The sequence below is a fragment of the Ambystoma mexicanum genome, chromosome 8 (genome assembly GCF_040938575.1).
Source record: "Ambystoma mexicanum isolate Mex_15411 chromosome 8, UKY_AmexF1_1, whole genome shotgun sequence".
In the NCBI taxonomy this organism is placed as follows: domain Eukaryota; kingdom Metazoa; phylum Chordata; class Amphibia; order Caudata; family Ambystomatidae; genus Ambystoma; species Ambystoma mexicanum.
The window spans coordinates 1,092,488,482-1,092,511,174 of record NC_090929.1 but is presented as its reverse complement, the minus strand read 5'-3'; the positions used below and the strand labels follow the sequence as shown (position 1 = coordinate 1,092,511,174).

At 46.1% G+C, this 22,693-nt stretch overlaps 1 protein-coding gene across 4 annotated transcripts in view; it reads left to right on the top strand.

The window, feature by feature from the left end:
- The window catches only part of ZBTB17 (zinc finger and BTB domain containing 17), a 938,938-nt gene that overhangs the window by 538,127 nt on the left and 378,118 nt on the right, over positions 1 to 22,693 (top strand). The gene's annotated exons all lie outside the window — the stretch shown is intronic.

The following is a 22,693-nucleotide window of genomic DNA, read 5'->3' as shown; positions in this document are numbered from 1 at the left end:
AATATAAGAAATACTTGAAAACTGAGCAAAATGGCATTTCACAATGATTATGCAGTGGGAAGAAAGGGTGGTTATAAGAAATGGTGCACCACACAGTTCGAATGGAGAATCAATCTCGAGAAGGCAGATCTAACAGATGTGACCAGAGTCAGTAGGCCTGGGCCACAGTTAGTGGTACAGGGCAAGGGCCCATGAGCAAAATGTTCTTGTAGCTGCAGCCAAGTCTGGTTAACGATATTTGAAATGGTGGTTGCAAAAGTTGAAAAGACTATGTTAAGAGAGAGGGGGCGGCCAACCCAACAGGTAGGTAAAGGATTTAAAACACCTTTAGCACTACCGCGAAGAAAGGGCGGCCTGGCGGAACAATGTACCTTAAATGAAGAAGTGGCTCCTGCGGTCGCGGTTGTTCCTGGTAGTTCCTGCAGTTCGGGTAATCCAGCAGAGGAAGAGATGCTCTCGTTGTGGAGGAAGGTTCGAGTTACTGCACTACCCAGGGATGAAACCAGCCGCGGTGCTGCCCGACGAATAAAAGGTACGCTCCTTTAAATCACGGTCCGGGTGGACTGGTGTCTGGCTATCCAGCCTCAGAGTACAGGGTAGGGGAGATTCAACCAATGAAGGTCCGGGAAGGCGATTGGCAAACTGGTTGGCCCCACCAGCTCAAGGGAAGAAGGCTCTTGCAGGTGAAGATCTTCTCTCGTTGTGTAGAGAAAAGTGGTGAGACACTGCAGCAGGGCTTCACCGGTGGTTCAGTCGTTGCAGATTCTTTGGCTTCTCTCCTCTTCGGCTTCTTAGTTCCAATGGTGACGTCTTGCTCTTCCAGTCCTCAGGACCCTGCTTTTATGCAAAAAGATCCCCATTCATACAGCCTAGCTGTTACTCACACAGTGGAGTGGTCATCTTGGCGGGAGACCCTCCAGCCTATCAGGATAGAGTACGACATGGGTTGCGGAGGCAACCCTGTACAGGGGTCCTATTCACCCTCCCACACAACGGGCCCACCCCAGACTCGGTGGCGCCGAAAAGAGGGCTTCTCGGTAGAAGCCCGCCAAACGGACGAACAAAGGATCCCCGACCTGGGTTATGACTTTAGAGAAAGACACGAGAAAGAAGTTATCTTAAAGTTCTGGCAAATAAAGCCTACCGGAGCAAAGTTAATATTAAAATGCACCGGCGGTATGTTAGAGGCTGTCAGAAAAAGTGGTAGCCTCGAACAATGGGAAAATCCCATAGGGAAATATTTGCGGTCGAATATTTATGGTAGTAACCACTGCCACCAGCCAGAAACTTTTGGGAGAGGGACTTTAGGGTACCCTCCCGAAAATGAACATAGGGGAAAAACTATTAACCCCTTCCAGTACCTCCATAGTAAGATGGGTTGTACTGGTTTAGTTCATAGGATTTGACTTGTAAAGTCAATGGGGACTTTACATGCCCTGGGAGACAGTAGTCAGTCCCAGAGTATGGAGTCTATGTTTGGGGGTCGCTACGACACCCCTGTGTCACTGCACGGAGGGTGCTGTGTAACACATGTGAATAAAGATGGTTCCTATGGGGTTTGAGAAAGATCCCATAGGCATTAAACACAAAAATAGCCTAGAACACACACAGCAAAAATGCCTAAGAGTGGGAAAGAGTCTCACTCTTAGCAGGTAAAAAGAAAGAAACCCTTCAAATCCAGCAAAGCTGCTGGGGGACTGTATAGGTAAGGGAAATTAGCCATAAACTGAGAATTCTCCCTAACACCTGGCGGCGCTGTCCATATTTAAGCGCTCGTCTGAGGAGTGTTCTTATTTTAAGATTCCTTTAATTTCCCAGTTTCTGAAAGGGCTGACTAATGTGTTTCCACCGTCCCATTTCCAGGTGCCCGATTGGGATTTGAACTTAGTTTTAAAGTTCCTGATGGGAGCTCTGTTTGAGCCCTTACATTCTTGTCCATTGAGACTGTTTTCAATTAAGACTGTATTTTTAGTTGCGGTTACTTCCGCTCGCAGAGTGAGTGAGTTGCAGGCACTATCAGCCAAGCTACCTTTCACAGTGTTCCATAAGGACAGGGTTGTCCTTAGGGTTTGTCGTCCTTTTCTTCCGAAGGTTGTGTCGGAATTTCATTTGAGCCAGAAGGTAATTCTTCCGGCGTTCTATCCTCCTCCGCATCCTGGTAAGGAAGAGGAGAGGCTCCATAGGTTGGATCCTAGCAGAGCTTTAAGTTTCTACATCTCACGCATGTCCCGGGTCAGAGTGGACGATCAGCTCTTTGTAGGATACGCTGGAAGGCGTTTGGGTCACGCTGTTACTAAGCAGACCTTGGCCAGATGGATTATCTTGACAATCTCTGAATGTTACCGCTTGGCGGGTTAGGACCCTCCGGTAGGCTTACGGGCCCATTCTACTAGGGGTGTGGCTGCCTCGACTGCTCTGCAGAGGGGTGTTCCCATTCGTAACATTTGTGAAGCAGCCACATGGGCCTCTTTCCATACTTTTGTAAAACACTACTCCCTGGATTCTATCCATGGGCAGGATTTGGCCTTTGGCAAGGCGGTCCTCTATTCTGCAATTTGATTGGGCATTCTAAAATTCTAAATTCTTTTTCCACCTCCATACGTTGGTACTGCATTGGGAGTCTGTCATAGATGTGGAATACGACAGAGGACACCATCCCTTCGAAGATCAAGTTACTTTCTTACCTGGTAACGTTCTTCCGATGGGGTGTTCCTACGACGTATTCCACATTGCACCCTCCCAATCTGCCCCTCTACAGAATTTCTTATGCGAATGCAGCTTACGTGTCCGCTAGGCTTTCTGTAGTCATACTGGCAGAAGATTGGTGCCACACGTTCTGGGAAAAAACTACACCTGAGGCTACATGCGTCGTGCATCCTACTTATAACATCCAGTGACGTCTGCTCTCGACGGAGGCCCTCGAGGGACAGCGTATCGACGTAGGACTCTGATGCCGAAAAAAAATTCCGAAGCAGCACAGCTGTGCTGATTGCTGTCATAGATGTGGAATACTTCGGAGGAACATCCCATCGAAAGAACGTTACCAGGTAAGAAAGTAACTTGTTCTTCTGCTGTCTCAACATATTCCAGGGGAACTCAATCTTCTGGCAGACATACTCAGCAGAGATTTCCCACCATCAATAGAGTATGAATGACGATTAAACGAAGACATTGTCTCCAACGTTTTCGCAGAATGGGGTTTTCCAGAGATTGACTTGTTCGCAAACTCTGGAGAACGCTCAATGCCAAGATTACGCCTCCAGGTACCCGCTGAACCGTTCCAAGGGGAACGGACTCTGGATAACATGGTCAGGGAAATCTGTTTACGCTTTCCCCCTATCCCCCCCGACTCCCCCTCTCAACAAGATGCACCAGAAACCAGTCACAAAGAAATTGGTGGCCCCCGTGTGGGCCCGCCAACCCTGGTTCGCTCATCTGGTGGAGATGTCTCTTATCTCCTCCGATGAAACTGCCTTGCCCGTACAACATGTCGCAAGACAAAGGGGAGACACTTCACCCATGCCCGCAGACATTGAATTTAGCTGTCTGGCTCCTGAAGTCATAGTTTGGACACCTTCAACTCCCTTAGAGATGTATGGACATACTTGGGGAGGCAAGAAAACCTAACACTCGATATTGCTATTCCAGTAAGTGGAAGCGTTTTGTCATCTGGTGCAACTCTTAAGAGCATCAACCCGATTGACTGCTCTCCTACACATATTGTTTTGTACCTGACTCATTTACTTGACTCAGGCCTGGTCTTTAACTCTCTAAAGGTTCACTTAGCTGCTCTTTCAGCCTACACTACATCACAACAGAAGGTGTTGTGGTGGAATATACCAGTTATTAAGGCTTTCATGGAAGGAGTAAAGAAAATTCACCCTCCCATTTCTAATCCAGCACCCGGAAGGGACCTGAACGTGGTGTTGACTAGACTTATGGGGTATCTTTTTGAGCCCATGCTTAAAGCAAGTCTCCAAGATCTCACCTACAAGACTGCCTTTATAATAGCTATTACTTCCATTAGGATAGTAAATGAACAACAAGCGGTCTCAGTCCTAGACCCCTTTCTAGCAGTTCAGAGATAAGATGGTTCTGCGCACTCACCCTATGTTTGCGCCTAAATTAATTACAAAGTTCCATGTAAACCAATCCATAGAACTACCAACGTTCTTTGAGAACCCCTCAAACATGGGAGAAAGAAGCCTGCACAAACTTGATGTACGCAGAGCAGTCATGTTTTACATGGGAAGAACTCAACCACTAAGAAAAACAAATCAGTTTTTCCTTTCAGTGGCAGCAGGTAGAGAAGTAGACCCGGTCTCCAAATCTACTATCTCTAGGTGGATTGTCAAATGCATCACACTCTGCTTCTCTCTTGCTAAGAGGGAACTGCCCTTCAAGCCTAGAGCGCTTTCTATTCGAGGCACTGGGGCTTCAATAGCATTCATTGCAAGTGTTCCCCTAGAGTCCATTTGCAAAGCGGCAACCTGGAGTTCTGTACACACCTTTACAAAACACTATTGCCTAATTCTAGGTCCGATTCTCAGGTGGGACAGGCAGTACCAAGACATTTTTTCATTGCTGTTCCTTCTCACATCCCACCTCCAACTCTGGGTACTGCGCGCTAGTCTATGCAGAGCATGTGATTCGAAGTAGATTAACAAGCATCAGAAGACATGCATTACTTACCGGAAAAGCATTTCTGATGATTGTATCTGCTTCGATTCACATGCGCCCACCCTTCCTCCCGGCTCGGATGGAAGGAACATAGATGTCTTACTACTTCTCTATTTTCTGTACTCACTCAAGATAGTCTTAAGGCTGCCTCACGCAGAAAAAATACAATTGGAGGGACCTCGACGAGTGAGGGATTTTGGGTACACGACACGTCAAGTTAGGGATAGTGTTACAGGCACGCCCGTGTCGACGTCCCCTTTCGATTCTCGAAAGACAAGATGCAATACTCTGCGGTGACCACTGTATGTCGGACTATATGCACGGCATGTGAATCTAAGCAGATACAATAATCAGAAATGCTTTTACTGTAAGTAATACATGTCTTATAACTCGCCTGTACACAAGTGTTTCTAGGCGTGACAAGAAAAGGGAGGGAAGACCGAGGAGGACAAGACAAGCGATCTTACTAGACCTTTTGTCATCCAGATTGTGAAAATGCAAGAACGAGAAGTGCCAGGGAGAGGGAGAGGGACAGGAAAACAGGGCAGCAATGCTCTGAGTAAGTGCAGAACAGGGCAGTGCGACTCTGGGTAAGTGCAAAGGAGGCAAGGGACTGCAGAGGTTACAGTTACAGCTCCTAAGTCCGTGGAAAGCCTGGAGGCAGTGCAGGGGTGACCGATCAAGAGAAAGCCTGATACCCAGTGAGACTCTGAGGGTAGCCAAGCAACCAGGCAGTGTGACAGGCAGGTCAGTCAGGTAGGTCAGCAGAAGGCCGGGGGAGACAGAAAGCAGAACAGAAGAGGAAATGTTTGAGCTGCTTCTAAAACTTCAGGTGTTCCGGCTCAAGTTTGAGGGGGGCAGGGAGGCCATTCCAGAGGGAGGCACTTGTAGGGGAGAGAGCTCTACCCCCACTCTCTGCCTGGAGAAGCGTCTGACCCTTAGAGAGTTGGAGGTAGCTGAGCGAAGGGCTCGAGAAGAAAGGTATTTAGCAAGAGATTCTTGGATGTAGTGCAGGCTCTGGCCCCAGAAACCTTGTGGAAAATGCAAAGGGTCTTGAACTTAATCCTTGCACCCACCGGGAGCCAGTAGAGCGATTTCAGGGCTGTAGGGATACGGTCGCTGGGTTTGAAGCCAAGAATAAGTCTTGCAGTCCTGTTCTGGATTAGTTGCACATTGCGGAGGGTAGCGGAAGGCAGATTGAGAAAGAGGCTGTTGCAGTAGTCCAGCCTAGAGAGAACAAGGGCTCTGGAGACAGTGAGCTTCTGGGGGAAGGTGAGGAATGGAAGATTACCTTTGAGGAGGTGCAGCTGATAGTGGGACTTCTTGGCGACATCTGAGAAGAGGAGAGAAAGAGAGAGTGGAGTCGAAGATGACACCAATGTTTTTTGCCTCACAGGAAGGTGAAGGAAGAGGGCCCAAGGAGGGCTGCCAGAGAGAGAGGGAAAGCGGGAGCATGAGTCCCAATGGAAAGGGATTAAGGCAGAGATTGTTGGAGGTGCACAACTTAGTGGAGTGAGAGTCAGGAACGACTGAGAGGAGAGGAGGCAAGGGGAGCCTGAAGGAGAGCAGAGTGTCATCCGCATAACACTGAAAGTTAGAGAAGGTAGAGATCAGGTGGGCCAATGGGGCCAAGGAGAGGTTGAAAGACCAGGGCGAGAGGCTAGAGCCCTGGGGAACGCCACAGGTGGAGAGATAGGTGGAAAAGAGAAAGGAACCAAGTTGGACCTGGGAGGGGCGTTCCAAGAGGAAGGAGGTCAACCACTCCAAGGCCTGATCCGTGATGCCCAGGTTCTCGCAAAGTCGATTTATCAGGATGGCGTGGTTGACCATGTCAAAGGCAGAGGGGAGATTGAAGAGTATGAGGATAGAAGGAATGCTGGAATCAAGGTTAGAGAGCAGATCTTAAAGGGTGTTGAGGAGAGCAGTTTCCGAATGGTCAGAGCCGTACAGAGGGCCTAGGAGGGAACGGGAAAGATACATGCAGCAGAATTGTCCATTTCCATGCAGATTTTAAAGAGTCAGGCAATGTTGTTAGAAGCCGCAGAGACGCAAGCTTGAATGTGGGCTCTCTTCATGGACAGGACAGAGTCTGTATTGCCTTTGGAGCAGGCGGGAGGCCAGTTTGTAAGAGGATGTGCCCGAAGCGCCCCACTTCCTCTCAGCCACGCTGCACTTGCATTTCAGGGCGGCGAGGTCAGAGTCCTACCAAGAGTTGCACTTGGAGGTAGGCTTCAGCCGTATTTTCATCACAGTGGCAAGGATGTCCAGAGTGTTGGAGATAGAAAGATTCAGACTAAAGAGGGGTGTGTCAGAGTGTAAGTCAGCCGCAGGAGTAGGAGGAGCAGAGAAAGTAGATGTAAAGGCATCCACTGACACACGCTTCATGGGCCGAATGACTGCGTTGGTAGGTGACAGTGCTGGGGTGGGCTTTGCCTGAAGGATAGAGTTTGAGGTTAGAGGAAAGTAGCTAGGCAGCAGCTGCGAGCCGACACAGCGCCCCGAACCCTTAACATTGGGTGAACCCTGGTGCCCCTCATATTAACATGCAATAAAGAGGTAAACCCCCCATCCTTGGGCCCTGCAGGCTTGCGCACGTCGACGCCTCCATCTGTGTATTCCCTCACTACTTTGCCTGATGATTGTGGCAATTCATCAATGGCAGAGGACATGAACGAACTACAACATTGGACATGCGTTTCGCCTGCAAATTATTTTTATTCCTGTACTGATTGAACTGTGAGCCGCCATTTCAAGATGGCAGCTCGAGCACCGGAGCGCCTGGTGTTGTGCCCTCATTGGCTGGAGCTCCATCATTTACAGCCAATCTGTATGCCGGCAGGCTTGGCCGGCCCTTCTCCCAAGGCCCGATCCTAAGGCCCCTGTCTGCTCCCCTGTCTGCTCCCCTGTCTGCTCCCAGCCTTGCCGGCTCCCCTCTGGTTGCCCCCTCGGTACGTGCGTCTTCCCTTGCCCCTCTAACCCCTCTGATTGCCCTTGTCTGTGCGTCTTTCTTTGCCCCCACCGCCCCCTCTGGTTGCCCTTGTCAGTGTGTCTCCCCCCCCCCCCTCCACCCCTCTGGTTGCCCTTGTTGTCCGTGTGTCTTCCTTTGCCCCCCCCGCCTCCCTCTGGTTGCCTGTGATGTCTGTCTTCCCACCACCCCCCTTCTCGCCTACATGTTTCCTGCTTTTGCTTGATTCCTTCTATCCCGCCTCCCTCGCCCCCTCTAGCCCTTCTCCTACACCCCTACATCAAACCACACTGCTGGAGTTTGTCTTGATACATTTTGGTTTTTACCATCACCATTGTCCTGCCAATATTTGGATTTGACTTTTGTGGATGCTTTGACTCATGGTGCTTCACCCATCTCAATTCTCATGCTGGACTTCCCCTGCATCTCGTACTCATGGTGACCCTGAATCACGCTGTGCCCATCTTCATCCTGAATCCTGACTTGCATTTGCTGTTCTCTTGCATCATTATGTGTTATTACTGACTGTACAACTGTAACAACACCACTCCTCTCTCTTGGACTGACTTTGATTGTTTATATGGCGCCTACTGCAACTGTACAGCTCTCCCCACTTGCACCTCCACTCTTTTTCACAGTTTTTATTCTGTCTTGCCCCCCTGTTTCTGCTTAGTTTTCTGCTTATTTTAATCCCTCTTCTGCTGTCCCCTTCTCTCCCCCCTTTCACTTTATCCTTAGCACATACTCTATCAGAAATGTCACCTGACCTGTATGATGATAACTTGTTTGTCTCCCCTCTCACCCTCCCCCCCTCCACTTGTCTTTTCTCCCTCTCCAGCACTATCTGAAATGTTGTTAGGCCTAGTATGATAGTTGCTTGTTTTCTTCTTCTTCTCCTTCTCCCTGTATAAGAACTCTCTGCCCCCCTCCCCCCCCAAAATAAATTGTCGTCAGGCCTAGTAAGGTAGCTGCTTGTCTGTCTCATTTCCTTCCCACCACCCTCCCTCCTTATCATTGTCAAAAGCTCTTGCACTATCGGAAATGTCACCAGGCTGAGTATGATAGTTAATTTCACATTCTTAATGTATCAAGCACTTATAAGAATGTCACTGTATTCTCCCTTGTTCCCTCCCTGCCCTACAGCTCTTTGAAACACATTGTGTATAGGCGCCATATAAACAATCAATCTAAGTCAGTCCAAGAGAGAGGAGTGGTGAGAGGGTTAGAGAGGGGAATGTTGGAGGAGATGAGAACATCCAAAGTATGACCTGCAGAGTGTGTCAGACCAGAGGGTAGAATGGAGAGAGAGAGAGAGAGAGAGAGCATGTCACAGAGGTTGCGGAAAAGCACAGAGGAGGGATTTGAAGCATCCAGCTACATGTTGTGGTCTCTGAGGAGAAGTTAAGGGGTAGAGGCAAGGAGAGAAGAGGAGAGGTCGGCCCACTCTGAGAGGAAGAGGGCAGCCTGGCCAGGTGGCCTGTAGATAGTGGCCACAGTCAGAGAGAGGCCAGGAGAGATAAAGAGCCTGCAGACGAGACATTTAAAGGAGGAGTAGGCCTGCGTAGGAATGACAGAAGCAGGGAGACATTCAGGAAAGATGGGCTCAGAGAGGATCTTGTAGCCATCAGGGAGGAGAGTGTCAAAACCTATGACAGAGCTGGCCGTGAACCATGTCTCGGTAAGAGCGAGGACCTGCAGGTCAAGTTCTTCGAGGAGGTGATAGATGTCAGATGAGTGTTTGACAGCAGAGCGAGCGTTGAGAGTAGTGACGTGGAGCAGGTTGCCACATTTGAAGGACTTCTGGGGAGGGGTACAGGTTTGAGGTGCACCCAGCGGAAGTGGAAGAGGGGCCCTAGTGTGGGCAGAGTTGGAAGCGAGAGGTGGCTGAGGAGCCAGCGGTGTGCTAGTAGGAGTAGCGGGAGAACAGGACATCCCATACTCTGAGCACTCGTTATCTCATACATGCAAATAAACATCCTGGACAGCATGCTAAGGAGATGGGAAAGATCGACAAATTACAACAAAGCATTCATTGTGTGTTACGCTCACCTGGTATCCACGGGGGCGTCACACAATGCTGGATGAAGGTCTAAGCGCTATCCCGGACCCCTCTCTGCTTGGTTGTGTGCCAGACGTTGGGTAGCGCCTATAACAGGCGAATGGAGGGTTAAGATACCGGTTCTGTGATGGGTGGACTCCCACCTCCCCCTGGTCCAAATCACCTCACTTTGGGTTATTGCTCACCTTAGGTTTTTGTGCGTTGAACTCTCCGTCCTGCGTCTCTGTGCAGGGGCGCGTGGTTGGTGCGGGCGTTCCATGGACATAGTTGATTCACTGGTCCGTGTGCTCTTATGTCGGGTCCAGACCGGCTGTGACTGACTCTGCTTGCTGTCTTCCAGGTGAGTTATAATGTCTTTTCCGTCTTTATTCTGTCTGTCTTTCCCTCCGTTTTCTCTCTTCTCGGCGTCTTGCTCCACTACGCTGTTCCCTAACAATGTCTCTTTTGTTTTCACAGGGATGGTTGCAATCTCGGAGTTGCCGCGCAGATGGCTAAGACCACAGTGAGTTATTGATGCGCGGAGCGCTGCGCTGTTTATTGGTGTTAATTGCTAACCTGTGTTCTCTTCTTTGTACAGGTGGCAGTGATGATCCCGAGTGATGAGCGATCGAAGCGCTGCTTGCCCAGGTAAGTGGTTTGTTAATGCTGACATTGTTCCTTCTCCCATGCAGGTTGCAGTGAAACCCGGAGATGGGCGACGTAAGAGAAACACAGGGTGCTGCCAGGACTCGCTGCTTGCACAGGTGAGAATTGTTATTAATGCTGTCCTTGTTTCTTTAACTTTGCAGGTTGCGGCGAACTCTGGAGATTGGCGAGGTAAGCGAAGCACATGATGTATTAAAGACCGGTTACTTCACAGGTAAGTGTTCTTGCTCGCTAATGCTGTTCTTGTTCTTCCAGGTTATTGATGGAATCCGGATCTAGGGCTTCAGGATCGTGCCACCGCAGAAGCAGATGAGCAGAAGCTGGACACGGTGAGCGTTAGGCTGCAGGAGTGCAGAATAACGCGAAGCGTGTTCTGCTGTTTGGGTGTGGTTTAAATAGCCCAGGTAAAGTAGTTGCAGGCCAAGTAGTTCTAAAGAACTGAGCTGTGTAATAGGCCTCCATTTTGGATTAATGTCCAAAACTGGTATGGCTTTATTCGTGATAATGAGCTTGGCGCCAAACGCGCCAGGACTGACTCCATGTATGTTTCTGATGGAGTTTTAAGGCCCTTGGGGCCAATGTGAAGGGCTTTAGCCCCACTGCTGCCAGGGGGCTGTTATACCTGAGGGGGGTCGGGCATGGATCCTGACAAAATGCGGGCTGGCCAAGGAAGACCAAACAGAATTCCAACATAAGAGTGAAGAATAGGGAGCAGAAGAAGAGCAGAATTAGGCAAGCCGACATAGAGGGAACAGCAATAGCTAAGACAAGACAACACGATAGTTTGAAGAAGAGTTTTAGTGGAAGAAAAGATTAGTAGGGCCCACATTTTCCCAACATTGAACAAATGAAAGCAGCACAAATAAATAATAGATGGAATTTGGGGTTGAAAAGAAAAGCAAGAATAATAATTAACACCAAGGTTGTGACCTTGGGGACTAACCAAAAGCTGCAGAGGCGGAAAAGAGATAGTTAAAGGAGAAGGAATAGATGTAGAAGCCTGAAAATATACAATTTCTGTCTCTTAGATTGAGGCAGAGAAACCTAATGGCCATCCAAGATCGAACAGCAGAAAGATGAGAAGAAAGGCAGGAATGAATATAGTCGGTGAAAGAATGGGAAGGGAGAAAGATCTGCGTGTCGTCAGCATATAGATTTACATGAAGCCTGAAGTCCATGATCAAAGAAGCAAGAGGAGAACGGTGTGCAGGCAGAAAAGAAGAGGACCAAGAACCAGAGCCCTGGGGAACCCCATGAGAGAGGAAAGCACTGAGACTAGGAACCTTTCCAAGAGCCAGTAAACGAACCCCCAGATAAGTAAGACTAAAACCAATAAAGGGAAGTGTCTGAAAAACATAGCAATGGGAGTGATCCACAATGTCAAATGCGACACCAAAATGAAGAAGAATAAGAATAGAAGAGAGTTTCAGATGGCGAGCATAGAGAGAAGAGTTTGAAAATGAAAGAGGCGCAGTTCGGTAGGAAAGCCGGGGAAAAACCCGATTGAGAAGGGGTAAGATTATAAGTAGAAAGATTCAAGCTAAATTGCAAGTAGACTAGACGCTCTAGCATTTTTAAGAGATAAGGCAAGAGAGAAATAGGATGGAAATTAGAAGGATCAGCAGAATTAAGGAAAGGTTTTGAGAAGAGGAACAATAGCACTTTTGAAACTAGGGGGATAGCTATCTGAGTAGAGAAACAGATTAAAGAGAGCAGTCAAACAAAGATAAAATTGATTTAACAAGAGAAGTTGAGGTTTAATTACTTAGTGCATTTTACCGGCCTAATAGATAGTTGTATATTTTTGTGCAGGTTCAGTCTAACATTTGCTTTGTATATGTCCCATTGTAGCCCTAGACCACTCGCACACCCTCCTGAGTTTAAGACTTACTGCTCTGCTACTCTACCTTGAATTGTTTTGGTTAGATATCGGTGCCTTTCCTATTTACCATAATAGGATGGCCTCTCGGAATCAACCCCTAGGGTTAATTCTGAAAATCCACCTTCACAATCTTTGTAGGGAAAGTAGCAAAAACAAAATCTTTCATAACACCAGGTTACTGGACTCTTAACAATGAGAAACCATTTTAGGCTTAAGGGCATAAGGTTAAACTGCCACCAGCTACTATCATAGGTGCATTTTCTGGGTGAGGTCACTCACGGAAGGCTACTTATGGGCACCTTCCTGCTACCACCACCATCTGAGACATAAGGGCACCAATGAGGTACATACATTAGCAGGCCTCCAGATAAGATGTGTACTAGGCCTTTTAACGCATGAAAATCTTTTAAATACGACAGCTTTATTATTTTCCTGTGTACATGTACACACACATTTAGAGCACAGGGCAGTGCAAAGGTCAGGTTACTTGACACAAACCAGAGCGCTTCTTTTCATTTTTATCTACATGGATGTAATTGCAAGCCATGGATAAAAGCTTCCGAAACGGAATGTATTTCTCTGAACCCTTTCAAAAAAAGAAACTGCACACTGTAACTAAAGGAATGGTTTATTTCTATTCAGCTTCTGCTGTGTTGATGCTCATGGAGCAAACAGAAGCACTGTGCATATTTATTTTCATAGCATTTTAGGATTGTATTATTAATAAGATGGAAAACTAAGTTTCAATTGACATTTTGTAACAAATTATGAATTATTTTCCAGTGAAAGCAAACCAGTATTTCACAATTGTATTTTTCAGAGTTCCTGTGCTGTGTGCATAATCATGCAGAGGCAGATCATTTTTACACTGATAATTTAATGTACACTCTAATTATAAAAAGTGTGTAAAATGATGCCTATGCACGGTCTAGTTTACATCCATTCAACCTTGCAGTCAATTGGTTACATTACTATAAATGGTCCATGACAGCAAAGTCTTTGCTCAAGTGTGAGTGATTGTCATTACACCAATCACAGGTGTTATAGCCTCTCAAACCTTCAAGACTACAATTAAAACATCCAGGAAGTGCAAGCGCTGTTCAAAAACAAACAAATGAGTTACATTTTTAATTGAAATAGATACTTAGCAAAACCTGTCCCTGTGATAATCCAGATAGGTATTTAACTTTATGTAGCGCTTCATACATGGTTCATCCAACATCTAGGCACTGTGATTATTATACCTCAGTCGATACTCAGTTAACCAACCTATGAAGGATGGCGGCCAATAAGGTAGCTCTGCTGGCTGAGCATGCATTGCTGCTATCTGTGCATGATCTGTAGGTTGCAGGTTCGAATCCCGGCAAGGCCAACTCGGCCTTCTTTCGAAGGTTGATAAAGGAATACCGGCTTCAATTTGGGGATAATTGTGATAAGTATGTTCTATGTACAGCGCTTTGCCAAAACCACTATTTAAATAGCCATTTGACCATAAGATTAGATATAGAATTTGGCATGGAGTCCTTGCCTCCCTGCACTGTTGTATCATAACATTGGCATTCCATTAGGTAGTAATAGCTGCAGGCAATTAGTTCTTCATTAAACATCAAAGGACAATTCTGCTATCGAACCTCAAAACACACAATACAATTCATGTTTGCTTTACCATGTAATTGGATAGGTTTTTGTGTTTTCAACATTTACATATATACAGGAGAGATCAAATGGCCAGACCGTAGACAAATAATGAAAGGTGTATTTTGTCACAATGTAGAAAGCTGCAGCATAGTTATGATTTCCATACAGTTTTTTCACACGTCGGCTGGAAACACTTTCTGCCGTATATGCACCATACAAATGTCCAATAAGTAAATAAAAATCAGTCATTGAACAGTGCAAAGATGAACCACACATGCCAACCTGTCCTTAATCACTGCCATGAATATACTCTTGCGTATCTAGAATAGAAGGATTGGATACAATATTGATTTGATTTACAGATTTTTGCAAAGCTACATGCAAGTCTTCAAAAAGTTGCTTTAAAACCTTTTGTTTGTTACCAGCAGCAGATGTGGGATTTTGTCCATTGCATTCCTTTAGTTCACATCCCAAAGGCTGAAGAGCGTCTGTTGCATCCAATAGAGGAGAGTAGATTTCACCAGAAATTAATTTAAATGCAATATTACCTAATCAGTCTGTGATTCTTTTACAAATTCAACAATTTGAATATCAATTAGACTGAGCGTCGGAACATAATGCACATCTGAGGTTAGCGATTCCCAAAGTCTTGAGTGTCAACTCGGGACGGCGGCGCTCCTAAATGATATCCTGGGTTCAAACTGGTCAGTTCACTGGTTGGCCCAGGAACACTTTCAAAGAGGCTCTTTTCGAGGGTAAGCAGGAAGTGCAGAGAGTAGTTGGTCTCACTACTCCAACGGTTCGAAGCGCCCTTGCAGGCCTTCTGTGATCGATACAAAAGCAGGGGTCCAACGGCACATCATCAGGGTCAGGGTGGAAAACTTTCCAGCACGTCTCCGGCGGTTCCACAGGTCTACTCTTTCATTTCAGGATACTTGGCTCCTTCTGTAGTTCAGTGTGAACTTCAGTTGATCGACCCGGAATGGATGCAGAGCCTCTTCTCTTATCCAGGATTTGCTTTGCGCTCAAATCTGAGATAGATAATGGAAGATCTATTCTCTTCCATTCACGCCAGGTGTGAGCCAATCACGGCCCACAGTAGTTCCAGTCAACCAGGCATACCGGAAATACTGGCACTAGTATTGTGGATTGGGACCAGACAGCCCAAACCCTCTTCCTGGGCACTAGCACACATGACATGCAGGAGTCTGCAAAAGATGCGGTTTACGCAGGAGGCTGCATGCCCAAATAAGGAATACCCGGGTCACTCGACCTGGGGGGAAGGCAATGGGGCAAAAAAGGTCAAAGGACAGACCAAAGAACTTCGAGGGGCACTGTCCACAGTCTTGAGCCAAACGCAGTAAAGGCGATGTGGTCCATCAAAAAGAAGTAAAAATACTTTAAAAGTAAACTGCTGGATTCCAAGATAGCCACTGGGACGCAAACATAGTGCCTACAACACTGAAGAATTTACATTGCTGACCTCCCCATGATGTTAGATGATCAACGTTGTGGCCCAGAGGGCATTGTGTGTGCGCCAGTGGAACTCTGGATGGAGGAGGATTCCTCCTGTTGTTGAGCAATTCAGCAACGATCAACGTGGCCAGAGAGTGCCGATTGCCATGCTTGCTTTGAGCAAGCTGAGAAGGCCCCGAAAGGAATGAGTGATTCCCCCCGCCCCCCTCCCCCAACCTGAAGCAGCGTAGAGCATTTTGTTTGGCCGCTATGCAGGTACTCTCTAACGTGTAGTAGCGCTGTCTTTGTTCTCTCTGGGAAGTGGACGAGTGGCATTCCTGGGTCGATCGGTAAGAGGAGATGCCGGAGGAAATGGGTGCAGAAGGTGGAGGTGACCTGAGGAGAGGAGGACTGTAATAGTGAGTGTTGGAGAGGAGAGGTACATGTTACAACAAGAATACAATTGGAGGTGGGAGTGGAGGTGGCGAAATTGCAACGGATCTTGCGGAAGGAGGATTTGCCTACAGACTTAAGTGGCTATTGAAAAGGAGGCCAGATTGTAAGGTGAGGTGAATGGGAGAACATGTACCCTAACTAGCAGTAAAAGGAACTGATCATCAACCAAACTTGGTTAAGGTGCAGCGGGAGGGGCACTTATGTGCCCTGTTTGAGAGACTGAGGAGTAGTGGCCTCAGCCCCACAGAATATACTGGGACTAGCAGATAATTGACATTCTGCATAGAATGCATCAAGTGGCACTAGGAAATATCTGAACAAGGAGGTTACCCATTGCCCCTGTTTACAAATGTCTCGGAATGAGTCTAAAGAACCCAAAGAGGGCCCCCCCGCTCCCAAACCGACAAAGAAACAACAAGTTGGAGCGCTTCAGAAGCTTTGGCGCAAGGAGGGGGATACAATGGTGGCTGAAGATCAGACTTCTCAGGAGAAGGTGCCCCCGCGAGGGTCTCCAATCTGAACATCTGGGCAAGCGGCAACTAAAGAAGTGTTCCAAGAGTGCTTCAAAGAGTTCAGCGAACAGATGACAGAGACCCTGCAGTTACAGTTAGGTCTGATTAGATCTGAGATAGCTCAATCCCTACAGGAGGTGAAAGGAGACATCAAGGATTTGGGCGAGAGAGTGAATGCCACTGAAAATGCTATCCAAGAATTGGCTGACGACACACGGAAGGTATGATATATGTGTTCTTTCTGGAGAGGAGCACCTGCTACCTTTTTTGAAATGATGTGGCATTTATACCGCACCTGTACACAAGTGTTTCTAGGGGCGACGACTATATTGACGCTTTAACTAATCAACTTAGAGATCCAGACAGAGGACCTTGAAAACCGTTCAAGAAGATCTGACATTAGGGTTAAAGGTCTTCTCAAAGGAATTGAGGATCAGGACTTACAATATACTATGCAACAGGTCTTTGCAGACCTCCTTGAGTTGTACATGGCGGGAGAAGTTCCCCTGGATCGTATTCGTAAAGAGGGACCTAGGTGAGTGGAACTGGGGGACAGACCCTGTGATGTAGTAAAGGCTATTCAAAGATATGGACAAAAGGAGGTGATTTTACAGGCTGCTAGAAAGGCAAGCCCCATCAAAGTGAATGGTGTAGAAATACAATTGTATCAAGATCTGGCGCAATCTACGTTCATGAAATGAAAAGAGATGGGGACAGTGGTTAAAGCTTTGTTGCAGGCTCAAGTTCGATATAGATGGACATTTCGATTTAGATTGTTGTTCTCCTGGGAGGGATGCCAACTCGCATCACTTCCTGCAAAGAAGATTGTAGGATCTTGAAAATAGAGGAAGGGGGTGCCCAACAAGACTCTGGGCCTACATGAGAGACGGCAAAGACTAAAATATGGGAATGGAGCAAAGCACGAGGGATACAGTCAAAGAAAAGGACCCTGAGTGGTCCAGGCATATCCATGGACAAACTTTTCAGTCATGATGACATAAAGGTACATTATGGTCTGGCCTGGAGGGAGAGGGTGGGACTGGAATTAGCCTGGGTAATATTTGAATCAATACCACAGGGAGGTTGATTGAAGGGGAGACGGCAACAGGGTAGGTGGGAAGTGTTCCTAGCACTTGGAATTGATGAGAGTAAGGGTCCTAGTAGACCCGCACAATTCCTCTCTGGGTGTGTAGTGAGACTCAACCTCCATGGCTTGTTGCATGGGTGGTGGGGAAATAGGTTGAGTCCGACCGGAGAGATAGGAGGGTGGGGGGGGGTGGGAGATGGGACAGGGAGGAGTGCGTGAGGGGGTAGCTGCCATTGAAAGAACCAAAACACCATATTAGGGGCCTTAATTCCCCTGTTAAAAGATGTAAGGTAGAAACATCCTTAAAACTGGGAAAGCCAGATATAGTGACCCTGCAAAAGACCTATATAAGTAGGAGTGATGATCATAAACTAAGGATTAAGGGGCATCCACATATATTACAATCTAATAATAGGGGAAAGACGGGAGGGGTCCTCATAGCTATCAAAGTATTGGTTGGATTACATATAAACGTGAAAGAGGTGGCCAAAGAGGGGAGATGTATTTTTGCCCGTATTCAGCGTGGGAGGATATGGTACACGGTAGCGACTCTATACACACCAAATACGGGACAGGATAGGTTTTTACAGGGAGTACTGATCAAACCTGAAAAATTTGCAGAGGGACAAACTATACTAACAGGGGATTTTAACATAGCGTAGGATCCACTGGTGTAGATGGGAATGCATCTGAATATTAGTCTCATAGGAGGCCCCCACAAGTTTTAAAATCATGCATGACCCAATTGGCTATAGTAGACTCCTGGAAAGAAGCTCAGCAGGGAATTAAAGGGTACACGTTTTACTCCCATGTTAATTGGTCATTCTCGAGGATCAATTATATTTGGGTATCATCCACTTTGTTTGGCCAAGTACGGAAAATGGAGCAAGGTCCTATTAATCTATCGGATCATGCACCCTTAACAATAGATTTACAACAGGAAGTGGAAGGGGACTGGGCTGTGGTGCTGGAGATTCCTGAATCATTTGATGGGGGACCCGGTCATATGCAATGAGGTACAGGGTATCATTGGGGAATACTTTGAAACGAATAGGACTCGAGGTATACAGGAAAGGTTGGTGTGGGACACGTTTAAAGCGACCATGAAGGGTGAGTTAATTGCAAACAAAGCCCTACAAGAAATACAACTGGCCTCCATACAAACGGACTTAGAATTTCGACTGAAGTGGGTTATGAGTAGAATGGAAACTAACAGGGGAGTAACATTAAGGAAGGAATTTAGGCTTATCAAGGGACAACTAGATTTGTTACAGACTAGGCATGCTGAGAGGTCTTTATTATATTTAAAACCACAGTATTATATTAAAGCTGACCGTATGTTGGCACAGCAGGTAAGGAAGGAGGAGTAAGCAAGGGCCATCCTTCGTATTAATATGTGTCAGGGCACAGTTAGCTCCTCTTTGGAGGATATATTGCAGGTATTCACTGACTACTATTCTGCATTTATATACTACTGACTCCCCAGGTGGAGAAGCTCAGGTGGCATATTTGAAGCAGTGCCAGTTAAATAAAATTGATGTTGGAGAAAGAGAAGAGCTAGAAGGGGAAATCACTCTTGAGGAAGTATGGGCAGCTATGTTGTCTTTACTAGTTAATTAGGCCCCAGGACTGGACAGTGTTCCAGCATTATTTTACAGAGCGTATAAATATGCATTGATCACGGTAATGTCCTCTCTTTAACTCCTTCATTGGATCGGGATGTATTACACAGACTTTGGAAGAGGCAAAAATAGCGGTACTTCCTAAACCTGATAAAGATGGAACACAATGTGAGTTGTACCGACTTATAGCTCTTATCGATGCAAAAATATATACAAAATTATTAACATCAAGATTGGAAAAATTAGCACCAAAACGTAGCCATCCGGATCAGTCAGGTTTTCTTAAGGGAAGGCAAACATTTGATAATATAAGACATGAGTCATTTGATCGAGAAGGCAAATAAAGCAGGGCTTTTTGTGGGAGTACTAACATTTAAATGCACAAAAAGCATTTTACCGGGTGGAGTGGTCTTTTTTGTTTCACACCATGGAAGCTATGTGGTTTGGCACGAGATTTTTTTTGAACTGTCAAAACAAATTCAGTCCCCAATTTTACGATTGGCAATTAATAGATATCTCTCTCAGGGAATTAGAGTATCTTGGGGTACTAAACAGGGATGCCCGTTATCCCCAGTGTTGTACACGATTCATCTGTAGCCATTTTCATCCAGGATCCGGGAAGAGAAGAATATTAGAGCCTTACAGTTTGGAGGTGAGGAACATAAAGTGATGGTGTTTGCCAACGATCTACTCTTGACGGTGACAGATTTAGCTGGCTCATTGCCAGTCCTAACAAAAGAGTTGCCAACATTTGGTGAAGTGGCAGGCCTGAAAATGAAAATCCATAAATCAGAAATGATGGTGCTACAAGGGGGAACGGTATCAAAAGGACAGCTAGGGGCCTACGTTATTTGGGAGTGAAGATAACTAATTACTTGGAATCCATGTATCAAGCAAAGTATCTCCTTTGTTAGATTCAATCAAAAAGTGGCTGGAGATCCGTAATTTTCGACAATTTCCTGGACATGTAGAATGAATGTAATTAAAATGGTGGTACTTAAGGATATTCTATTATTTTCAGACCGTACCATTATCAGTCCCTCAGAAATTCTTTAAGACCCTCAATAAGATGGTGGGGACCTTTATATGGAAAAGAAAGAAACCAAGGTTAGCTTGCAAAGTACTAACAGCACCCACAATGAGCGAAGGGATGGGGGTTTCCAAACTTTAGAACTTACTATCAAGCGGCTCAGTTGCGGATAATCCGGGAATGGTTTGGGGGAATCGAGAGAAAATGTGGCTGCGGGTAGATATAGCGGTGGTTGGTAGGCCCCTACAAGAAGTACTATAGTGTCATAAGCATGATAGGCCTGCTAATATGTATAGCAGTAAAATTACGGCTTTGATAGGTGAGGGATACCGTAGTACAGCAGATGGTTAGCACTACATTTCCCACTGAGAATGGAGCAGGTAGCATTTAGGCGATTGGAGGAAGCCAGGTGCCAAAAGATTTGTTACAAGGTGGAGGGACGAGAGATTAAACATTTCAACAATGCAAACAGTCTTTTTGCCTACGTGAAGAGGAAAGGTTTAGGTATACACAGCTGAGACACTGGCTATTTGCTATGGAAAATAAACTCTTGGCAATGAGGGACCTGGCCCATTTGCAATGTATGTGACCGACATATGATAGGTGCATTATATAAGCTACTTGGGGATGTCCCAGTTCAATTGAAGTGGGGGTGTGAGAATCAATGGGAAAAGGTTTTAGGTGACCCCATATCGGAACAGCAATGACAGGAGGGGTATGTAAGGGGATTCCAAAACCCAGGAGGAGCTCTCCAAATCCATGAAGTGTGGGTCAAGGTAATGGTGCAATGGCATCTGACACCTGAGAAATTGCATAGGTTTTATCCAAAAACTTCAGGGGAATGTTGGTGGCGATGTAAAGTTATCGGGACATGGGGACACATGGTGGGATTGCCCAATTCTGAAGCCATATTGGAACGGAGTTAATACGCCGATGAGTTATATTTGGGCCCCAAATACATAGAGAAATTGGGGAAGCAATTTTCGGTCTGGGTGATCTGGGTCTTTTATCAACAAAATCCCAAAGAAAGGCATACATGATCCTTAGTCCAGCAGCTTTGTCACTCATTGCTCAAAAATGGAAACCGTCATCTGCCCCTACGGAACAAGAATGAATAATGAAGATTTGGAACTGACTCTTTGGAATGGGTGACATGTGGTTCAGGGGATCAGAGGAAGTTCAAAGAGGACGGGGATTTGGTATTGGATTTCCTCCACAAAGACTCTCGAGTGAACTGGTGTCCGCAAAGAATCTGTTTATTAGACTTGTTTGGAGGACTGAATACGGCATGCTGAGGAATGGTGCTTGGATGATGTACGATGATGAGCAGCTGTTTGGGAAAATGGGGGGGATGGGTGTAAGGGGTGGGGTTGATAATGTTGTTATAATGAAAATGCGAATAGAAAAAAAAAGTTACTGCTGCCACCGGTTAGCCCTGGGCACACTTGTACAATCACCAAAAATTCCTTAGATGGTGGCTAGGGTCCTAAAACAAAAGGACACGTGCGCTGTACTGTAAGGTGCCTGGCACATAGATAAAACGTTACCAAGAAATGGCCCCATAGTCAAAGACTAAGGGAAACATAGTTTCCCAGTGCTGACAGCCTGAAGGACATGTCAGTTTCCCCGATACCCGATGAGCAAAAGCCCAGAGGAGTGCAGCTGAAGGATGTCCTCCACTGGAAAAAGTCAGGTTAGTTTAGCCAAACAAAAGCAGAAAGTTTGGGGGGGGGGTCCATAAATGGAGGGAATATTGTACCTAAGGGAAATTTTTCCTAACACTCGCCCCTTCAGACCAAGGACCAGGGAAATTAATCCACCCCTGGATGAGTCTCATGTTCAAGTCGACTGAACATTCTGGACAACCATCAGTTTTGCTATGTTGGACACCTGGCCTGTGCTCAATGTTGAAGTCAAACCCTTGCAGGCTTACGGACCACCTGAGCAACTTCAGATTCTCTCCCTTTCGTGTTCATTAGCCACTTCCAGGGCTTATGGTCAGTTTTCCTAATACGCACACATTTTTCTGATGAGGATTGAATGAAATAGATTGCCATTCTCAACTATTCAACAGAACCTAAATTGAGGTGTTTTATATCCTACGGACTATGCACATGTGAAATGGGGCAATAATTTATAATACATTATATTGTACCTGGTCTTATACAGACCGCTATTGAAGCCTACCGATAAAAGAAACGATCGCTGTAGATCGCATTTGAAAATCAAACAATGCTTCCTCAACAAAAAACTCCACTGCCAGATGATCAAACATCTTGCATAAACTTGCTATAAAGTCTGCATAATTGTCCAAAATGATGTTTGAAGATTTAAAAATGATATAGAACAAGACAGTAGGTAGATCAGAAAAGGAATGGTGTGGTAGAAACATTGAACAGACATAGACTCAAGGCATTCCTTGACCCTGCATCAAACTCAATAAGACTTTGTCGTATGCAAACTTACCACAGAAACTGGAAAATGCAGTAGCAAGTGGTTGCAGTCTGCTTTAAACGCAAAGCTTAATTCTAGAGATTATGTATATTCACATTCAAACTCTAACCTGAAAATGACAGTTCCTATATCTGATGACATTCTTGAGCTATTGCTGTGGTCTGTCATAATGGTCTTCTTGTTCTTCTCACTAAAAGAACAGACAGCC